General features: G+C 44.1%; 1 long non-coding RNA gene across 1 annotated transcript; it reads right to left on the reverse strand.

The window, feature by feature from the left end:
• Positions 1–869: 869 nt before the first annotated feature.
• On the reverse strand, positions 870–21,692 carry LOC134969057 (uncharacterized). The gene is made up of 4 exons (XR_010189395.1): positions 21,623–21,692; positions 13,502–13,672; positions 11,808–11,936; positions 870–1,217 (listed from the first exon to the last, which is right to left on the reverse strand). It is a non-coding gene; the product is annotated as an uncharacterized LOC134969057 (long non-coding RNA).
• Between the last annotated feature and the right edge of the window lie 1,210 nt (positions 21,693–22,902).

The following is a 22,902-nucleotide window of genomic DNA, read 5'->3' on the forward strand; positions in this document are numbered from 1 at the left end:
ATCCATGTGGACTTCAACTGGGAATGGTAACCTGTGCCGAACACCGTAATAGCAGAGCGAGGCACCTTGCCCAAAGGATTGTGAGTGAAGCGGTATACTAACTGGGGTTCCAGATGTCGCAAGGTAGAATTTGACACGAAAAAACATGAAAAACTCATGTTGATATGTTCATGTGTAGACAATTTCCGTGTCGACTTTGTGACTCTGTGAAACTTTTGACCATGTCGATCTTATGCATATCGACAATTTGGTGATGCCCTTTTGACAATCTACCTATTATACCATAACCATTTCATCTTGGTTGGAAGACACAAGACAGGACTCAGCTCTACTCGGAACACCAAAGTTCGGTTGTGTTCGATTTTCAGCAAAACCGGACCTCTCATCTGTAATCAAACCTTCTGAGGATTCCAAGTGCACAGCCCTCAGTTAGCGCTGTCTCCTTCTCCCATCATGTCACCACTTTAGATCTCCAATGTATTGACCCAAAGAGATCTTTATTGGTGCTGGCACTTTAAAGTGGTACAATAAGGGAGCAGAAGGTAGGGCCACATAGGACTGTACTGTGGGGGGTTCAAGTATCATTATGGATTCCAACAATGCAAAGATTGGGAGCTGTTGGGAGAAACCCAATTATTTAGGTAAGAGGACTCCAGGGAGGTGGAAATTGGATATTTCTGAAAAATTTCACAATAAAGATTACCAATAAACATTTTAATGAAGCGTTTCTCAGACATCATAGAACAACCAATGTTTCCATCAGTGCTACAAAATATGTTGATGTATGCCAGTAAGCTTTAGTTTAATAATGACCTTGCAAACAAATAAAGACTCTAATGTAACAGACCACCGCTATGAGATAAGTGCTTTATTTTTTAAAAGAAATATAATATGACATTTTGCACAAATACAATATATTGGTGATGTTGTAATATATTAAGTTTATAGTGTATTTTCTTCACTGTAAATGACAGCTGCCTTTTACTTAACCTTTCAGTCTGCTCTTTCTAGGCCGACGAACAGGAACAGTTGTCTTTTCCTCAACCGATGTCGCTGCTCCACAGTCAGTGTTTACACAGTCACATTTCTCCACATCAATGTACTCATGGTCAACTTGACTTCCGTCAGAACACTGCAGCATGATATGTTTCTGGCTGGTCTGTACCTCCTGGCAGCAGGTACATGTATGTAACATTGACCTGGCAGCTGCTGAGTAGCTGAAAGTACAGTACAAATTAAAATGATTACTGTGTCAATTTGTACTTCTGTTAACAAATACTTTTTAATGATGAATGTAGGACTATTGCAAGAGTAACATTAAACTAAATGCATCTCAACTGGGCTGTGCTCCATTGGGCCTTGCACTGTCCAAGTGAAATCTAAAAATAGGATTTTGATAACCTACCGGTAAATCCTTTTCTCCTAGTCCATAGAGGATGCTGGGGATGACATCAAGACCATGGGGTATAGACGGGATCCGCAGGAGACATGGGCACTTTAAAGACTTTTCATTGTGTGTGAACTGGCTCCTCCCTCTATGCCCCTCCTCCAGACCTCAGTTGTAGGAACTGTGCCCAGGGAGACTAACATTTCGAGGAAAGGAATTACTTAACTAGTGGTGAGATATCTACCAACTCACACCCTCAACCATGCCGCACACATGTCATTCAACATAACACACGCCAACAGGCATGAACCAATTGCAGCAACATGCTGAAACCAAGAAAACACAACTTGTGTAACTGTAATAACTAAACTGCAGGTAATGTACACACTGGGACGGGCGCCCAGCATCCTCTACGGCAGGGCTGGCTGAACCGGTCCCCGAGATCTACCAACAGTTCATGTTTTCCAGGCCTCCTGGAAACCTGTAGAATTGTCAGTTAGGAATGAATGCAGCACATTAATTATTAATGACTACACCTGTGCACTAGCTAGGTGGGCTGGAAAATGTGAACTGTTGGTAGATCTCGAGGACTGATTTGGCCAGCTCTGCTCTACGGACTAGTAGAAAAGGATTACCGGTAGGTTATCAAAATCCTATTTTCTCATACATCCTAGAGGATGCTGGGGATGACATCAAGACCATGGGGTCTATACCAAAGCTCCAGTACGGGCGGGAGAGTGCGGATGACCCTGCAGCACCGATTGACCAAACTTGAGGTCCTCATCGGCCAAGGTGTCAAACTTGTAGAACTTAGCAAATGTGTTTGACCCTGACCAAGTAGCTACTCGGCAAAGTTGTAATGCCGAGACCCCCCGGGCAGCTGCCCAGGATGAGCCCACCCTCCTAGTGGAGTGGGCCTTTACCGACGTCGGTAACGGCAAACCAGGCATAGTATGAGCTTGCTGAATCGTATTTCTAATCCAACGTGCAATAGTCTGCTTGGAAGCAGGACAGGCAATCTTGTTGTGAGCATACAGGACAAACAGAAACTCTGATTATTCGAGCCATTCTAGCGACATAGATTTTCAAAGCTCTAACCACATCTAGAGATTTTGAATCAGTGAATGTGTCAGTAACTACTGGCACTACAATAGGTTGGTTTATGTGGAAAGATGAAACCCCCTTCGGAAGAAAATGTTGACGAGTTCTCAACTCTGCCCTATCTTCATGAAAGATCAGGTAAGGGCTCTTGTGAGACAAGGCCCCAATTCAGACACCCGCCTTGCGGATGCCAAAGCCAAAAGCATCACCACTTTCCAAGTGAGAAACTTCAACTCTATCTTTTGTAGATGCTTAAACCAATCCGATTGAAGGTACTGCAATACCACGTTAAGGTCCCACTGGAGGCTGGATGTGCAGAACCCCTTTCACAAAGGTCTGAACCTCTGGAAGAGAGGCCAATTGTTTCTGGAAGAACACTGACAAGGCCGAAATCTGGACCTTGATTGATCCCAATCGGAGGCCCGCCTCCACACCATCCTGCAAAAAATGGAGAAAATGCCCCAACTCAAACTCTTCCATAGGAGCCTTCTTGGATTCACACCAAGACACATATTTTCTCCAAATACGGTGGTAATGTCTCAACGTTACTCCCTTTCTGGCCTGAATAAGGGTGGGGATGACCTCCTCGGGAATACCCTTCCTGGCTAGGATACGGCGCTCAACAGCCATGCCGTAAAACGTAGTCGCGGTAAGTCTTGGTACACGCACGGCCCGTGCTGCAGCAGGTCCTCTCGTGGAGGAAGAGGCCGAGGATCTTCTATGAGCAACTGCTGAAGATCTGGGTACCAAGCCCTCCTTGGCCAGTCTGGGGCAATGAAAATTCCTCAAACCCTTGTTTTTCTTATGATCCTGAGTACTTTTGGGATCAGCGGAAGTGGAGGGAAGACATACACTGACGGAAACACCCACTGGGTCACCAGTGCATCCACTGCTACTGCTTGAGGGTCTCTCAACCAGGAACAGTATCTCTGAAGCTTCTTGTTGAGACGAGACGCCATCATGTTTATTTGAGAAACTCCCCAAAGACTTGTCACCTCTGCGATGACGTGGAGTCCCCACTCTCCTGGATGGAGATTGTGTCTGCTGATGAAGTCTGCTTCCCAGTTGTCTACTCCCACAATGAATATTGCCGACAGAGCTTGTAGATGTTTTTCTGCCCAGCGGAGGATTTTTGTCGCCTCTGCCATTGCTGCTCTGCTTTTCGTTCCGCCCTGCCTGTTTATGTATGCGACTGCTGTTACATTGTCTGCCTGGATCTGCACGGGACGGTCTTGAAAAAGATGTACCGCTTGTTGAAGGCCGTTGTAAATGGCTCTTAGCTCCAGAACATTTATGTGAAGGCAGGCTTCCTGTTGTGACCAACGTCCCTGGAAGTTTTCTCCCTGAGAGACTGCTCCCCAGCCTCGGAGACTTGCATCCGTGGTTACCAGGACACAGTCCTGAATCCCGAACCTGCGTCCCTCTAGCAGGTGAGCGCTGTGCAACCACCACAGGAGTGAAATCCTGGTTTTTGACGACAGGATTATCTTTCTGTGCATGTGTAGGTGTGACCCCGACCACTTCCCACTGGAATACTCTGGCATGGAACCTGCCAAACTGTATGGCCTTGTAGGCCGTCACCATCTTCCCCAATAACCGAATGCACTGATGGATCAACACACTTGATGGTTTCAATATCTGTTTTACCATTTTCTGGATATCCAGAGCCTTTTCCAGTGGAAGAAATACTCTCTGAACTTCTGTGTCCAGAATCATCCCGAGGAAATACAACCTTGTCGTCGGTTCCAACTGTGACTTTGGGTAATTAATGATCCACCCGTGTTGATGGAGAATTGACAGAGAGAGTGATATGTTTTGTAACAACTGGTCCCTGGATCTCTCCTTTATCAGGTGGTCATCCAGATAAGGAATTAAATTGACTCCTTTTTGACGAAGGAGAACCATCATCTCCGCCATCACCTTGGTGAATACCCTCGGCGCCGTGGAGAGACCGAACGGTAACGTCTGGAATTGGTAATGGCAGTCCTGAACCGCAAATCTCAGATAAGCCTAGTGAGGAGGATAAATGGAGATATGCTGGTAAGCATCCTTTATGTACACCGACACCAAGTAGTCCCCCTCCTCCAGATTGGCAATCACTGCCTGAAGTGATTCCATCTTGAACTTGAACCTTTTTAGGTAACAATTCAGATCCTTTAGATTTAGGATCAGTCTGACCGAGCTGTCTGGCTTCAGAACAACAAAGAGGCTTGAATAAAAACCCCTCCCTTGTTGTGACAACGGTACCAGGACTATGACCTGGTCTTGACATAATTTTTGGATTGCCACTGTTACTGCTTCTCTTTCTGATGGAGAAACTGGCAAGGTCGATTTGAAAAATAGGCATGGGAGAACGTCTTCAAACTCCAGCTTGTACCCCTGGGATACTATTTGCAACACCCAGGGATCCAGGCCAGACAGAATCCAATCCTGGCTGAAGAGTCTGAGACGTGCCCCACCCGAGCGGCCTCCCGCAAGGGAGTTCCAGCATCATGCTGGGGATTTGGCAGAAATAGGGGTAGACTTCTGCTCTTGGGAACCTGGAGCCGCTGTGGGCTTCTTTCCCCTTCCCCTACCTGCAAAGAAGGGGGAACCTCTCGTCTTTTTGTATTTATTGGGCTGCAAGGACTGCATTTGCGGGTGATAGGTCTTTTTTGCTGGTGCAGGCGCAGATGGCAAAAATGTAGACTTGCCTGCGGTAGCCGCCAAAGCTAACGCATCCGGGCCATCGCCAAATAAGGCCTCACCTTTATATGGGAGAGCCTCATAGGCAAACGCATCCATACCTGTGCTGCATTTTAGTTGTGCGCAGTATATAGTAGGAGGACATTGCAGAATTTTGCTGACCACCAGTATATATATAGCAGTACGGTACAGTAGTCCATTGCTCTACCTCTGTGTCGTCAATATACTATCCATCCATACCTGTGCTGCATTTTAGTTGTGCGCAGTATATAATAGGAGGACAGTGCAGAATTTTGCTGACCACCAGTATATATAAAGCAGTAAGGTACAGTAGTCCATTGCTCTACCTCTGTGTAGTAAAGTATACTATCCATATCTGTGCTGCATTGTAGTTGTGCGCAGTATTATAGTAGGAGGACAGTGCAGAATTTTGGTGACCACTAGTATATATATAATATAATATATTTATCTCTGCATCATGTGCTGTTTTGACTATTTTTTTAAGTGCCATCCTGTCTGACACTGCAGTGCCACTCCTAGATGGGCCAGGTGTTTGTGTCGGCCTCTTGGGTCGCTTAGCTTAGCCATCTAGCGACCTTGGTGCATCTTTTTTTCTTTGCATCATGTGCTGTTTGGGGACTATTTTTTTAAGTGCCATCCTGTCTGACACTGCAGTGCCACTCCTAGATGGGCCAGGTGTTTGTGTCGGCCACTTGGGTTGCTTAGCTTAGCCATCGAGCAACCTCGGAGCAAGTTTTAGGACTAAAAATAATATTGTGACATGTGAGGTGTTCAAAATAGACTGGAAATGAGTGGAAATTATGGTTAATGGGGTTAATAATACTATAGGATCAAAATGACCCCCAAATTCTATGATTTGTGCTATTTTTGAGGGTTTTTTGTAAAAAAAACACCCAAATCCAACAAAAAATTTTCAGGGAGGTTTTTTCAAAACGCGTCCGAATCCAAAACACGACAGCGGAACCGAATCCAAAACCAAAACACAAAACCCGAAAAATTTCTGGTGCACATCACTACTTACCATGAGGTGGGAGAATGTGTGCTTAGAAAGTGCAGTTCTAGTTCCATAATGTTTGTGCCTTTATTATGGTATGTTTAACCTCTTCCTGACCACTTATATTATTCAAATATGTTTATTACAGCCTATACTATAGATCATCTATAATGTTCCACAGAGTGGGATATCTGGAGATTGCATTTGGAAACCCCCCTTTAGAAATCCTGCGTTTGCCACTGGAGAGCCTCCATGTTTCTTTTGGAATCTGCATCCACGTTCCACTGGCGAATCCACAACGCCCGTCTAGCCGATACTGCCATGGTAGCGGCCTGTGAACTCAAGAGTCCAATATCCTTCATTGCTTCCAGCATGTAGGCGGCAGTGTCATTGATATTCCCTAACTTAAGTAGTATCTCATCTTTATCAATCGTGTCAACTTCTGATGACACGCTTTCTGACCATTTTTCAATAGCGCGACCCACCCATGCGCAGGCAATAGTGGGCCTAATCAGTGTACCATTGGTAACATAAATGGATTTCAATGTCGTTTCCATTTTGCGGTCTGCCGGCTCTTTACGAGAAGCCGTGCCAGGAGCAGGGAGAATGACCTTCTTTGTCAACCTTGAAAGTGCACTGTCTAACCCAGGGGGTGACTCCCACTTTTTCCTGTCCTCAGCCGGGAAAGGGTAAGCTACTGTATGTGAATTCTTTTGGGAATATGAAATCTTTTGTCAGGATTCACCCACATCCCTTCAAACAGAGCATTTAGTTCGTGTGAAGGCGGGAACGTGACTTTGGACTTCTTAAATAAATACACCTTCTCCTGAGGTACAGGAGTGGTTTCTGTAACCTCCAACATGTCCCTTATAGCCACAATCATATATTGTATATTTGTTGACAATTTATGATCTATCTCTCTGGATTCACTATCGTCCACAAAAGAGTCAGAATCCGTGTCGGTATCAGTGTTTACAACATTTGCAAATGGTCTCTTATGTGACCCAGAGGGGCCGCCCGCATAAGGAATAACAGCATCCTGAAAAATTACATCTTCCACAGATTTTCTCTAGCATGCAGCCTTAGATTCAGACTTATCTAATCTACAGTTAATCAGATGCATACTGTCACGTATCTCTTTCACCCATGCAGGCACTTGGTGTGCCGGTAGCGCCACCACATTACAACTCTGTGTCCCTAAAATGGCTTCCTCCAGGGAGGAACTCTCTGCCTCAGACATGCCTCACACGTGTACAACACACCAACAGACACACTGGGACTTATTTTGGGGACAGACCCACAGTAAAATCTGTCAGAGGAACACAGGATAGGAGCAGCCAGTTCACAACCCCAGCGCCAGTATTCCCTGTGAACACAGAATATCCACAGCCAAATAGCGCCTTTAAACAGTAATTCACACTATTAAATGCACCACAATCACTTTGGGCCCCCCCTTAATAGCACCCTGTACTTGTCAGAAGTGGAGGAGAGGACCAGCGTGTTCTCTGCAGCCTGAGGAGAGAGAGAAAATGGCGCTGAGTAGTGTCCTGGCTGCCTGAGGAAGAAGCTCCGCCCCCGCAATGGCACATCTTTTCACTCATATAAACACTAATATTTATACTGGGGGGGTAGAGCTGCGCCAGCGGTAACTTATGCACCCTTTTAGCCAGTTTTGAGGTATTTTTCTTGCTGCCCAGGGTGCCCCCCCCCCGTGCCCTGCACCCTGTAGTGCCTGTGTGTGTGGGCAGCAATGGCGCACTGCGCTCCCGCCAGCCGCGCCGCACCTCAGTCGTCACTTACTTGATAGAAGATCATCTTCTTATACTCACCTGTCTTCTGACTTCTGGCTCTGTGAGGGGGGTGACGGCATGCTGTGGGAGTGAGCATCTAGACACGGCTAGCGTTCAGTTTCCTTCAGGAGCTAATGGTGTCCTGTCAGCCAGAAGCAGAGCCATGAAACTCTGAGGAAGTTGGTTCTGCTTCTGCCCCCTCAGTCCCACGAAGCAGGGAGTCTGATGCCAGCAGATCTCCCTGAAAATAAAAAACCTATCATAAGTCTTTTCAGAGAAACTCAGTAGAGCTCCTCAGAGTGCATCCAGTCGACCTGGGCACATTTCTAAAACTGAGGTCTGGAGGAGGGGCATAGAGGGAGGAGCCAGTTCACACCCAATGAAAAGTCTTTAGAGTGCCCATGTCTCCTGCGGATCCCGTCTATATCCCCATGGTCTTGATGTCACCCCCAGCATCCTCTAGGACGTATGAGAAAGTAAAGGTAGGTTGAAGTCTTCTTTCAATGCAAAATTGAAAATAATGTAGTATAAAGCTCAGAGCCGGCCCTAGGCATAGACAAAATAGGCAATTGCCTAGGGCATCTGGTATGCCTAGGGGCACAAGCAGCTTCTGCTGATTAAAATGATATGCAGCATGCCTATATTCTGTGTGTAGCATTTCGTATGCAGATACAGCCACAGGCACACACAGTATATATGCATGCCGCATATCATTTTAATCAGGAGAAGCTGCTTGTACATCCTAGCCGCATAGCAATGTAAATAAGATGCATTTTCATAAAAAATAGGCACCTGACGTTAGTAGAGCTACCAGATAACTCGCGCTAGGCATCTCCTGCTGCATGGTGCATGGAGGCAAGATTTATGAGGACACATCTGTATACAAGCAGAGGCAGAAGTCACAGTGTTAGCAGCCATGTGAGTGCTATGTGTGTGAGTGGGTTGGTTGTGCAATAGTGTTCAGCATATGTGTAAGGGGCATTATATGTGTCATGTGTATAAATGCATTAATAATGTGCAGCAAATGTGTAAAGGGTGCTATGTGTGTCATTATGTGTATAAGGGCATTAGTAATGTGTGACATATGTGTAAGGGGCACTATGTGTGTCATTATGTGTATAAGGGCACTAATAATGTGCGGCATAGGTGTCCGGAACATTATGTGTGTCATTATGTGTATAAGGACATTAATAATGTGTATCATATGTGTAAAGGGCATTACTGTGTGGTATTATGTGTATAAATGCATTACTAATGTGTGGCATTATTTAATGTGTAAAAGGTGCTCTCCTGTGCGGCATAACGTATAGAAAGGGCACTACTGTGTGGTCTAATGTGAATAAAGAGCAATATGGTGTGGTGTAATGTGAATAAGGAGCAATATGGTGTGGTGTAATGAGAATAAAGAGCAATATGGTGTGGTGTAATGTGAATAAGGAGCAATTCAGTATGATGTTATGTGAATGAGGGGCACTACTGTGAGGAGTAGCGTATATAAGGTAAAGTGGTACTACTGTGTGATGTAATGTGAATAAGGGACACGATCACATGATAAATTGTTAATAAAGTTGCACTACTGTGTGGCATAATTTGAATTCGGGGTACTATTGTGTGGCCATGCCCCTTCCCAGCAAGAACACATACCTTTTTGGGCTGTGCGCCGAATGTGCAGACTGTTCTTATTTAAATTACAGGGGGTAGGAAAACCAAAATGAGAACTGCTATGGGTGAGGGGTGATGGTGCTGGGAAAGGGGAGCAGGGTCAGCATTGGTGCTAGGGGGCACCAGCCAAAATCTTGCCTAGGGCATCATAATGGGTAGGGTCGGCTCTGATAAAGCTACTGTGCTCCTTTAAATGACTATTCATTTTTTATAGATGTAATCAGACTCAAAACATATATATCATGGAAAATATACAGAAATGAATTTTATTGACAATAATCTTGTCCGTAATCCACAGAGCATGTTCACAACAAATACTGTACATGTATACAAACATCTAACAAGCACTTCCACAGAGATGTTGCTAAACTGTTCCTAATAACTAAACACGTGATGTGGTATTTCCATTTGCTTCTCACTTTTCACCCCCTCCTTCCTATTTGAAACAAATTGCATTGTCCATCGAAGTACTCTTGGGTTCTATTGGTAACACTAATGACCGTTCTGTGTACCGTCATATTTTAGAGTATAAAAAATTATTTTAGATTTAAGTGAAATATCTGTAGTTAGGTTTTGGTCTCCTAAATTATATATAGATAAGGTCTCCCAATGTTTCCTCTTGCCCCAAAATGTTCCTGCAGGTAGCATGTCAACGTCAAAGCCTTACGCATGCTCTCTGCTCCTGCTGACCAAATCATCTTTTAGGAAAGTAGAATGTTGTTCACCACTGTAAAATCATCCTTAGGAGTGTTGAGGAATAAGTGGTGCAGCTGTGAAAGGATATTGGGGGACCTTCTGGATATTCATTTCTCACCTATTCCTCATACCCAGTTCTTTTCTACCTTCATTGGAAGTCCTACAGTCTAATACATACAGTATATGCCATATGTGTTCAAGTCCAAGGTAAAGTTTCTAACATAGGCCCTCATTCCGAGTTGTTCGCTCGGTATTTTTCATCGCATCGCAGTGAAAATCCGCTTAGTACGCATGCGCAATGTTCGCACTGCGACTGCGCCAAGTAACTTTACTATGAAGAAAGTAATTTTACTCACGGCTTTTTCATCGCTCCGGCGATCGTAATGTGATTGACAGGAAATGGGTGTTACTGGGCGGAAACACGGCGTTTCAGGGGCGTGTGGCTGAAAACGCTACCGTTTCCGGAAAAAACGCAGGAGTGGCCGGGGAAACGGTGGGAGTGCCTGGGCGAACGCTGGGTGTGTTTGTGACGTCAACCAGGAACGACAAGCACTGAAATGATCGCACAGGCAGAGTAAGTCTGAAGCTACTCTGAAACTGCTAAGTAGTTAGTAATCGCAATATTGCGAATACATCGGTCGCAATTTTAAGAAGCTAAGATTCACTCCCAGTAGGCGGCGGCTTAGCGTGTGTAACTCTGCTAAATTCGCCTTGCGACCGATCAACTCGGAATGAGGGCCATAGAGCATAGACCTGTGGGATCCGGTCTCTAGGTCGACAAGACTTAGGTTGACAGTGTCTAGGTCGACCACTATTAGTCGACAGTAAGTAGGTCAACATGGTTTCTAGGTTGACAGGGACTCTAGGTCGACATGTACTAGGTCGACATGACAAAAGGTCGACGTGAGTTTAAATTTTTTAAAGAAATGTTTGAACTTTTTCATACTTTACGATCCACGTGGACTACAATTGGGAATGGTAATCTGTTTCGAGCGCATGGTGCACTAAAGGGGTTCCACGTCACTCTACGAAGAAAATGACACCAAAATTTTTTAAAGAACTCATGTCGACCTTTTTTATGTCAACCTAGAAACCATGTTGACCTACTTATTGTTGACCAATAGTGGTCGACCCAGACACTATCGACCTAAGTCTATTCTATCTAACATACCTCATCCAGTAGTGGCACTAAGAAAATGATTGTAAATGTACAAAATATACTGTACTTTGTAACACACATTGAAGTTTTTTCTGTACTAAACCTTAAAATATATAGATTTGCGGGTTCGGAGTTACTTGGTTCTTAACGCCAAAATCAACGCGAGTTCGGATTTATCCTTAATTTTTCATATTAGCTAGCCACAATACATGACATCCAAGAGCCAATAAGATGCCGTTTAGAAATCCAGGTGAATCCAAATCCACACATCTCTAGTAAAAATATTCACTTGTTTGTTTATTTCATTCTTACATTGAAAAGGTTTCACAGAACCCTGCACACCGAGACATCTCCACCATATTTGTAGTTCTGCAGTTACTGTGGGACAGATACTGTAATCGGAGTATTCCTGCAACTGACAGGAGGTTGTATTCTGAGTACCTGTGGAGTTCATAAGATCACATTAAGTTATCTGAACACAGTGTATGTCACCATTTTATGCTTAACATTAATGAATACAGTAATGTACTTCATGCACTGTCAAATATTATTGCCTCAAATTAATATAGTTAATGCATCTTTTGTTTCCTGGGATTAATAAACTGAATATTCCTCAATCTATAAAGATACAGACAACTATTTTAGTATCTATTACATATATAGACAGAAAAATAATAGTTCAGACATTGGATCTAATTCATGTTTGTAAGCAATGGCCGATGTTCACGCAACAGAGCGATTATCAGCAAACTGCGCATGTGCTGCGATCGCAATGCACATGTGCGAGGGTGCCGCTGTGGGCCTGCTCACACTGAGAACTTTGTCGCAGAACGATTGACAGGAAGTGGCTGTTTGGAGGTGTTAATAGGGAGTTTGTGGGGAATGGAGGTAGAACCGCAGGCGTGTCATGGGCGTTTTCAGGGCATGTATCTCCTGATGGCTCTGTGATCATACGTGCAAATACATGGCGTCTAATTTGCTACTGCTGTGGCCAGTCTGCGTAGCTATAGACCAACACTTAGCTTTGATGCTCTCTGTAATTGCATATAGGAGGTGAGTCAGAGCTGATTGTAGATATGCTAAATTTAGCACATCTACGATCAGTTTCTCTGTCATGGGGGGGGATGCCCAGCATAGGGCTAGTCCCCACCGCATGTCAGCCCTGCCCCCCCTCCGCATGGGTGCGAAAGCATCGTACGGCGGCGATGCTTTTGCACCCGCCAAGTAGCTCCCTCCCTGCACAGCCTAGCTGCGCTGGCAGTCGGCTACCCGCCGCGTTCTGGGAAATGGCCTGGGCACGCCTGCATTGTGCGGACCTCGACCCACCAACAGCATTCTAACGCCATTGGCATGACTCCTCCCATCCAGTGACCGCCTCTGCTTGTAAATCAGACAGAAGCGATCGCACAAGTTAGCATCTCACTGGGACTTACTGGGTGCGCACATGCAGTGCGTCCACTCCACAAAAGCCTTCAGAGTGCGCCTCTGAATCACCCCCATGGTCCGCTAATGTGCACACAATTGCGGTTGAGCATTCGGTGGTGTCTCTTTTTATTCCTGGGTGGCAGCTTCACTTGCTAACATTAGGAGCTGCATAGCCCCACCTGCAGTGCAACATGTTTTGCCCAGTTGTGTGCTTTCTTTCTTTGCTAACAAACCTGAATTAGGCCCATAGGGGGGTCGTTCAGACTCTGCCACTGTTGCGGCGCGCAGAACAGTTTGCCGGTGGCGGCAAACTACACATGCGCAGCGGTCACACAGCGGCTGCGTCGACACACACATTGCGATCGCATCCCTCACATATGCACCCATCTGCTTTCATCTTTGAATAACCTCCATAGTCCCTAATTAAAAATGGCTTTTAGATCTCAACAAAATTAAATATGTATTAGACTACATATTACATAATTAATGCACAAGGAAACATTGTTTTAAATATAAATATATTAAATGGGTAAATATGACAGATTTTGGCAATAATGAATGAGTGTAGCAGCTGCACTTACTGCAAACAGTCTCATTGCAGCAGGCATCAGAGGAGCTGATCACTGTCTTAGGATATAAACACGATACTTTTTGCAATGGTCGGCACTCATGCTTCTGATCTGACATGTGATTCCACTGCCGCCCTCTCTGCAAACACAGTCCTGGCAGTCAAGCTGGAACACTTCTCCAAACTGTAGGGACAACAATTAGATCAAAATTTTTGCTTATTTCAGAAATGGAAAATCACACTAAAATATTTTCTGCGTGTGCCCGAATTTACATCTCAGAAAGGTCTATAAACCAAGAACACAACAGTGGTGTGTCATGCTACAGCCAATCAGATACAGTATCACAAAGGCATAAGCTTGTCTATTACTGAGCCAGCGTGGACCTATCCCCTAAGTCATCTAAATAGTTATATGTTCTTTATGCTATCAAGTGCAAATTGAAACAGTGACATAGTGGATAGCATTACTGTTTCACTGCATTGGGATTATAGGTTCGGTTCTCACCAGGACCCTATCTGTGTGGAGCTGATGTGTTGTGTATGTAGTAGGGAATATATACTGTAAGTTCTACTATTAGACGATGTACAGTATTAGAGGATGAAACTTTGCCTAACAACAGACCCTAAGGATTCCATTGGTTTGATTATCCCTTATCTTATCTCATTGATATGTCTGCAATACTGTATTTTGTCTCCTTTGATCCTCACTTTTTTCCTTCACATATATCAGATGTCTCCACTTACATCTTTGTTATTTTGCTCAATTTGGCACAACATGCAAAGCACAGGTAAACTGTTTTTCACGAGTAGCGAGTGGATGAATTTTAAACATTTTGTTTGCCATAATAGGATATGTATAAAGTAACATATTAAAGAAGCTAATTAAGAAAAATCATAAGGCATGACTAAATCTCTGAGTCTATGGCATGCAAAACCGTGCCATACATGGCGGGATATGGCAACAATGTATGTTGACATTATATATATACAGGTTGAGTATCCCATATCCAAATATTCCAAAATACGGAATATTCCGAAATACGGACTTCTTTGAGTGAGAGTGAGATAGTGAAACCTTTGTTTTCTGATGGCTCAATGTACACAAACTTTGTTTAATACACATAGTTATTAAAAATATTGTATTAAATGACCTTCAGGCTGTGTGTATAAGGGCCCTCATTCCGAGTTGATCGCTCGCAAGCTGCTTTTAGCAGCTTTGCACACGCTAAGCCACCGCCTACTGGGAGTGTATCTTAGCTTATCAAAATTGCGAACGAAAGATTCTCAAAATTGCGAATAGACATCTCTTAGCAGTTTCTGAGTAGCTCCAGACTTACTCGGCATCTGCGATCAGTTCAGTCCGTTTAGTTCCTGGTTTGACGTCACAAACACACCCAGCGTTCGCCCAGACACTCCCCCGTTTCTCCGGCCACTCCCGCGTTTTTCCCAGAAACGGTAGCGTTTTTTCGCACACACCCATAAAACGTCCAGTTTCCGCCCAGAAACACCCACTTCCTGTCAATCACACTCCGATCACCAGAACGAAGAAAAAACCGTGAGTAAAATACCTAACTGCATAGCAAATTTACTTGGCGCAGTCGCACTGCGGACATTGCGCATGCGCATTAGCGACTAATCGCGCCGTTGCGAGAAAAAAATAACGAGCGAACAACTCGGAATGACCCCCAAGGTGTATATGAAACATACATGAATTATGTGAATGTACACACACTTTGTTTAATGTACAAAGTTATTAAAAATATTGGCTAAAATTACCTTCAGGCTGTGTGTATAAGGTGTATATGTAACATAACTGCATTCTGTGCTCAGACTTGGGTCCCATCGCCATGATATCTCATTATGGTATGCAGTTATTCCAAAATACAGAAAAATCCGATATCCAAAATACCTCTGGTCCCAAGCGTTTTGGATAAGGGATACTCAACCTGTATGTATATATATATATATATATATATATATATATATACTCTCCCAATAATAGAGTCACTCCTGGGCTGCCAATTCGGTGAAGAAATTAAGGTGCTTTCTTCACCTTATTGGCAGCCCAGGAGTGACTAAATTATTGGGAGAGTATGTTTGAGGTTGGAAAACCTCTGGAGCGCACCCTGGCGAGTTATTGAAATATCCTGTGGAGTGCCGGCTGTGCAAGTTGGGTATATATATATATATATATATATATATATATACACACTCCTTTTTGGTCGGCACTAAGAATCGAGAAGATATGGCCCCGGTGCTCCCCCAGGCAAGCAAACCACAAATAGAGATCAATAAGCAGGTGGCACTCACGGGTCTTTTCAATTATCAAATAGTCATGTCATCAACGTTTCGATTTTATTCCAAAATCGTCATCGTGTATGATCCGGATGACGATTTTGGAATAAAATCAAAACGTGACATGACTATTTGATCATTGAGAAGACCCATGAGTGCCACCTGCTTATTGATCTCTCTCTCTCTCTCTCTCTCTCTATCTATCTATATATATATATATATATATTCCAGATGTGCTCCGGCACTCCGGTCCTCCCCCTCAGGGGGCACCGGAGCGAGGCACACCCTGAGGGGGAGGACCGGAGTGCCGGAGCACATCTGGAACATACAATTAGCCCTTGCACGCCGTGCAGGCGTAAAGGACTACTCAGGGCACCCGGTAACTGTTTTGATTGGCACATGACCACCCTGCTTCATCAGGTCTGATTTCACCGGCACGAGCACTTTATAAGCACCAAATTTATGCACAGCATATTTGCACCTATACTATTGCACTTTGGAAATAGACAAGATGGCCACAGCTGCACAGGAAAGCGGAGACCTCACCTCATTCCTGCTCCACTGTGACACGTACGATACACTGAGCTTCTCTGATATAGAAGCAGAAAGAATATTACACAAGGAACCAGCATTCACAGAGTCGGTCACATCTTCGGGGGACGACATCCAGCGAGAATTGTTCCGTTTAAAAAAACGTGAACTGGACTATCTTTACCATAGCCGGACGCTGTCTGACTATTACAGAGCGAAACAGCTACCGAGGGGCTTTAGAGTCCATAATATCCCCACCATCGGACGATACAGCATGGAGTTCTGTAAGAAATGGATCGCTGTCCTAAACAAATGCTCAATGGACTTGGTACTCCTTGTAATAGAGGAATCTACCAAGGAGCTGGAGCGAACAAGAGAGAACATAGGCAAATTCGAGCTTGAGCATGCCACAGTCTTATCCATGGAACAATCTAAAACCTGGATGACTAAACTCAATGAGCAAGTGGAGCAGTACAAAAATAATCTTTTGAAATTTAAGAAAGAGAAACTGAGAAAAGTGCAGATGGATTACATGCAGCACCGGGTATACACTTGGTTGGGCAACACCAAAACAGAGAATATCAGGAGGAGGCCCACCCGCAATCCGAGATTTCGAAGTGGAGGCAGGCAAGGCTACACCTCAGCCAGTGATTCAGAGGAAGCTAACACGTCCTCAGCCATTTCCTCAAACGAGAGGACCCCTTTAGGGGTAAAGACCCGAGCAAAGGTGGCGGCTCGGGGAGGAAAAGGAGGCAAACGCGACGGGGAGGACAAAGCCAAAGACAAAGGCAAGACCAAAACCACCAAGGGGAAGACACGCTAATTTTTAACTTGTCTACAACCCCCCTCACACCCGCTGAGGTGAGTGTTCTCAACAAAGGGTTATCATATGTCCCCACAAACTTTGGTGATGATTTTGGGTGGACCGTGGAGACATTTAAGCTACATCGTACCTTAAAGTTCAAGGAACATTTTAGTAAAATCCCCCCTAGTAAAGATAAAGTAATACTACCATCAAGAATCCAGAGCTTGGGGCCTAAGTCGCGGTTTGATCCAGTCTCACATAATTCATCCATAAAAACTTTTCACAAGATGCTGGAAACAGCAGGAAAAGACGTAACTCTTCATAAACATCATAATCTATTGAAGGAGGAACGTGCTGCTTTGAAAGACCTAAGCAACCGTAAAGACATCGTCATCCGTAACGCGGACAAGGGAGGGGCCGTAGTAGTGCAGGACATTTCAGAATACAAGACAGAATGTCTTCGACTGTTGAGTGATCAGGGTACCTACTGCAGACTGGGCTCTGATCCTTCACAGGAATACAGAACACAGTTGGGGAATTTGTTACAGGAAGCACAGGATGAGGGGGTGATAACAGCAGATATTGGTAGGAAGTTGGGCCCAGAACATCCAGTAACACCTATATTCTACACAATCCCCAAGATACATAAGAACGCCCAGAAGCCTCCGGGAAGACCTATCATATCTGCCCGGGGGTCCCTGTGCGAGCCAGCTGCAGTTTACCTGGACACCTACCTGCAACCCTGCATCCAGAACACGGTCTCCCATCTAAAAGATTCTAGTATGCTGCTCAGAAAGTTTTTGTCCATCAAGGAGGTACCAACAGATGTCGTATTAGCGACCTTAGATGTCACAAGCCTTTACACGTGCATACCACATGCACAGGGTTTACAGGCTGTAAGACAGTTGATAACAGGGAACAGACACTACGAAGGACCAGATGTAGATTTCTTCATTTTGTTGTTAGAATTCACCTTAACTCATAACTTTTTCATCTTTGATGGGATATATTATAGGCAGTTAACGGGGTGTGCCATGGGGTCTTCTGTGGCACCCTCGTTCGCCAATTCCTACATGTGGGTGGTAGAGAGAGAGCTCTTTTTTGCAGAGAAAGCGGTGGCGGATTGCCTGTTTATCTACTATAGGTATATAGACGACCTATTGCTGTTCTGGAAAGGTACAGAGCAGGCACTAATAGAGTTGGTAGTGACACATAATGCCACGACCAGCCCCATTAAGTTTACCGCAACAAGCAGTAGGACAGAGATCTGTTTCTTGGACATCCACATCAAAATCCAAGACAATCAGATCATTACGAGTTTGTATAAGAAACCGACAGACAGGAACACCATGTTAAGGCACGATAGCTTCCACCCCCCAGCGACAATTAAGGGGCTCCCCTACTCCCAGTTTTTACGAGTTTGCAGGGTGAACAGTGACAAGCAACAGAGGATAGCCCAATTGGATGAGATGGAGCAAAGATTTCTCCAAAGGGGATATCCTAGAAAACTATTGCGGGCAGCCAAGGCAAAGGCCATGGACAAAAAGAGAGAAGAGCTATTGCAACCAGCCGGGGCTAAGGACATGACCAAGGTCATTCCATGGGTGAATGAATTCACTACCAGGAGTGCGACCACTAAAAAGAAGGTGCAGAAGTTGTGGCCTATTGTCACTTCCGACCCAGATTTAAAAATTTTCAAAGACAAGAGACTGATGCCTAGCCACAAAAGAGGCAAGAGCATCAGGGACATTGTGGTAAAGACGGACATGTCCAAATTTAAAGCACCCCCGGTAAAGAATTTTTTAACACGCAAGAATGGCTGCTATAAGTGCACAGGGTGCACCACGTGTTCTCACATGTCACCTGGAGACAATATTGTCCATCCATATACAGGGAAGAAATTCCCCATCAGATGGCCATTAACATGCAGTACCAAATTCGTGGTATATGCCATTATGTGCCCGTGTGGGCGCTACTACATCGGCAAGACTGAGTGCCAGTTTAAGATCAGAATGGCACAGCACAGGCAGGCAATACGCAATGCTCTGGCGACTGGCAGCGCAGATCAACCTGTGGCCAGGCATTTTTTGGAAAACAGACATGGCATGGCCACATTTAAACACAGGATCATTGATCATGTGCCAATACAGCCCAGAGGAGGTAACCGAGGGCAACAGTTATTGCAACTAGAGTCCAGGTGGATCCACAAGTTAAACACCCTGAAACCGGGAGGCTTGAATGACAGTCTGGGTTTGATTAATTTTCTGTGAGGCCAGCAATAAACATAATGTAACTAAAATAATTGTCAGCAAACGATACACATAAAAGGTAGTCACAAATAGAGAAAAGGAATGTCAACAGGAGAACAGGCTCCAGTTAAATAGAACATCTAATAAGCAGCCAAACATCAACATCACTAGATTTTTTTATAAGGGCATAAATTATTGTGCACAAATAAAGATAACATTGGAGTGAAGCACCCATCCTGACATCAATCTAGTAATAATTATTTGGTTGATGTGCAGGTCTTATCACATTAAATACTTATGCACAAAAGGTATCACAAGAGGTAATGTGAACACATTGAATGGTTTTATGATGATAGAAAAAATGTTGTTTTATTAATAGATAATGTATTAACTGTATGCATTGATTATATGACAGCGGAGCAGCTAAAAAATAGCGGCTACGTTTTTTTTAAATATGCACAAGTCGCACGATTTTATTAAGTATTTTGAGCATTACGGTTCAAGTGTTTACTTTTTCTTCTTCCCCTCCAGCATTGCCATGGTCACGCGGCCCACAACGACACGTCACTTCCGGCACGAACGAAGCATGCAGAGCTGCGGACAGGAAGTGCGGCTGGCGTGTCCACGGCGGTCGCTGGCGGGGAGATCAGAAAGAGGAGGGGGGTAAGTGTGTATTTATTGTTCACTACTGTCACTGTTTGTTTGTCCTGAAGACGGGGAGGTGGTCCCCGAAACGTTGACCTCACCAATACAGCTTTTTCACTGCTTTTAAAAGTCTCCGAGTGCCGCCTCTGATTTCTATCGTTGGTATATATATATATATATATATATATATATATATATATATTATGCACACACATTTATAGAATACTGCAAGAAAATGGATTTGGACACAAATCCTCTTTATACCACATTTATGCACTTAACTTGAGAGCTTACTGTTATTTAGTTACAATACCCTTTATTAAATAACACATTTCAATATACTGCCATACCGGGGATTCAAACATATAACCTGTTGCATTTCAGTCAAACACCCTACTAGCTATTTGTTCCTGCATAAAAACTGAGATTTCTAACTATATGAAGCTAATCGTACTTTGGGGAAAAAAATCAGCATTGCAGTTGAGCAGATTTATGTAGTGTGTAGCCACACATACAATCCCTTGCAGCCCCACACTACATAGATCAGCTCAGCTGTAATGCTGATCATTTTTTTCACAAAGTACTGTGCAAGGTAAGCTCCAAATAGTTAACATTCTCTAGCTTAGAATTCTCTAGCTTTCTATGCAAGGGAAGATAGCTCAATGAATAGAGTTCTGACTGCAATGCCACAGGCATGGGTTCGAATCCCGGGTATGTCAGCATCTTGAAATGAAATTACGGACAGTGTGACTGAATAACAATGAGCTATTGAGGTAAGTTCATGAATGTTGTACAGGTATTAGCAACGGAAGAGGCGGTCAGGAGACTGCAAGTGAAAGTAAATAAAACAAATAAATGACAAGTGCTGCCTACAGCGCCCCCTATCCTGCAGTCCTATGGGCGGTGGCAGACTCCACATATACCTAGTTAAGGCCTTGTGTGTGAGCACCTGTACTAATTTCTGTTTGTACACATGTTGGTGGTCCACCAGACATCATTATGTCCATACAACGTTCTACAGGAGATAAAGATCATTGATTTTATAGGAATAAACAAACATTCCAGTATACAGATGTAGCAGCATTCATCTTATCCACAATACGTGCGCACGCATCTCAGTGCACCGGGCTGTGACCATTCACACCCACGATCGCACAATTTAAAGTGAATGGGTCACAGGTGCAAATATACGTACAAACAGAGCCGGATTAACGGTGAGGCGGAAAGGACGATCGTCCCGGGGCCTCCACACACTAGGGGTAATTCCAAGTTGATCGCAGCAGGAATTTTGATAGCAATTGGGCAAAACCATGTGCACTGCAGGGGAGGCAGATATAACATGTGCAGAGAGAGTTAGATTTGGGTGGGTTATAGTGTTTCTGTGCAGGGTAAATACTGGCTGCTTTATTTTTACACTGCAAATTAGATTGCAGATTGAACACACCCCACCCAAATCTAACTCTCTCTGCACATGTTATATATCTGCCTCCCCTGCAGTGCACATGGTTTTGTCCAATTGCTATCAAAAATCCTGCTGCGATCAACTTGGAATTACCCCCACTGTCCTCACAACTGCAAAAAAGCATTGGATTAGGAGTACAGCATTTACCTGTCTCCTCTCCGTCCGCCTCGGCAGCTGAGACGTTCCCTTACAGCTGCGGCCGCCAAGGAGCTTCACTCACTGCAGTGTGAAGTCTCGCGAGATTTGACATTATCTCACGAGACTTCACACAGCTCTAAAGGAACAGGTAAATGCTGTACTCCTACTCCAATTTTTTTTTGCAGTTGTGAGGACACTGTGTGGGGGCCCTACAAATTTGTTGCCCAGGGGCCCCCACATACCTTAATCTGGCCCTGCGTACAAACATGGCTACATCTGTTTACACATCAGTGATGCTCCATTCAACACGCTAAGACAGCAGTGGCTTGGCAGGATCAAACTTGGGAAAGGACAATTTATGCTTGGTCCTAGAGTGCAAGATTGCAGACCTTGTTCCCCTGACAAGATTGCAGACACGCTTTCCCTGTTTTCAGAATCTTGACTTGTTTTATTTTTTATGTTTTTGTTCCTATTTTAATATGTACAGTATCTGTATGTTTATATGGGTTAATTTCTGCAAAACGCCCGACAGTGTAAAAATTCAAAATCCTTTCTGATTACTAAAGAATATACAGTATTTATGTACATATTGTATAAACTGATTGGATGTGATGGAGTTTGGAGTCATGGATGTGTGCCTTTGTCACGCTGCTGCTGCTGCTGTGTAATATTCAGAAAATTGGCCACCTTCAACTATCATTTAGTCAAGAATCAAATACAGATATTTTGAGTTCTGTGTGTGTATGAAATAGTTTCACAATTGATTCCAGATAATATTTATACATTGTTGTTATGCATAGATATAAATAACTGTTTGGTGTCAAAAATGCTCTTATTACTGTATTTTAAGATGCCAACAGATATTAATTATGTTCATTGTTGTTAAGACTGTGTCCATGAATTGAGTCTATGGGGGTAATTCCAAGTTGATCGCAGCAGGAAATTTTTTAGCAGTTGGGCATAACCATGTGCACTGCAGGTGTGGCAGATATAACATGTGCAGAGAGAGTTAGATTTGGGTGGGTTATTTTATTTCTGTGCAGGGTAAATACGGGCTGCTTTATTTTTACACTGCAAATTAGATTGCAGATTGAACACACCACACCCAAATCTAACTCTCTCTGCACATGTTATATATGCCTCCCCTGCAGTGCACATGGTTTTGCCCAGTTGCTAACAGAATTCCTGCTGCAATCAACTTGGAATTACCCCCTATGTACAGTGCCTGCTACTGTAGTTATTTGGAACTGGATTCCACAGTGTCAGTGTTATTAGAGTGGAGAAAACCT

This window comes from Pseudophryne corroboree, chromosome 11, assembly GCF_028390025.1.
Source record: "Pseudophryne corroboree isolate aPseCor3 chromosome 11, aPseCor3.hap2, whole genome shotgun sequence".
NCBI classification, from domain to species: domain Eukaryota; kingdom Metazoa; phylum Chordata; class Amphibia; order Anura; family Myobatrachidae; genus Pseudophryne; species Pseudophryne corroboree.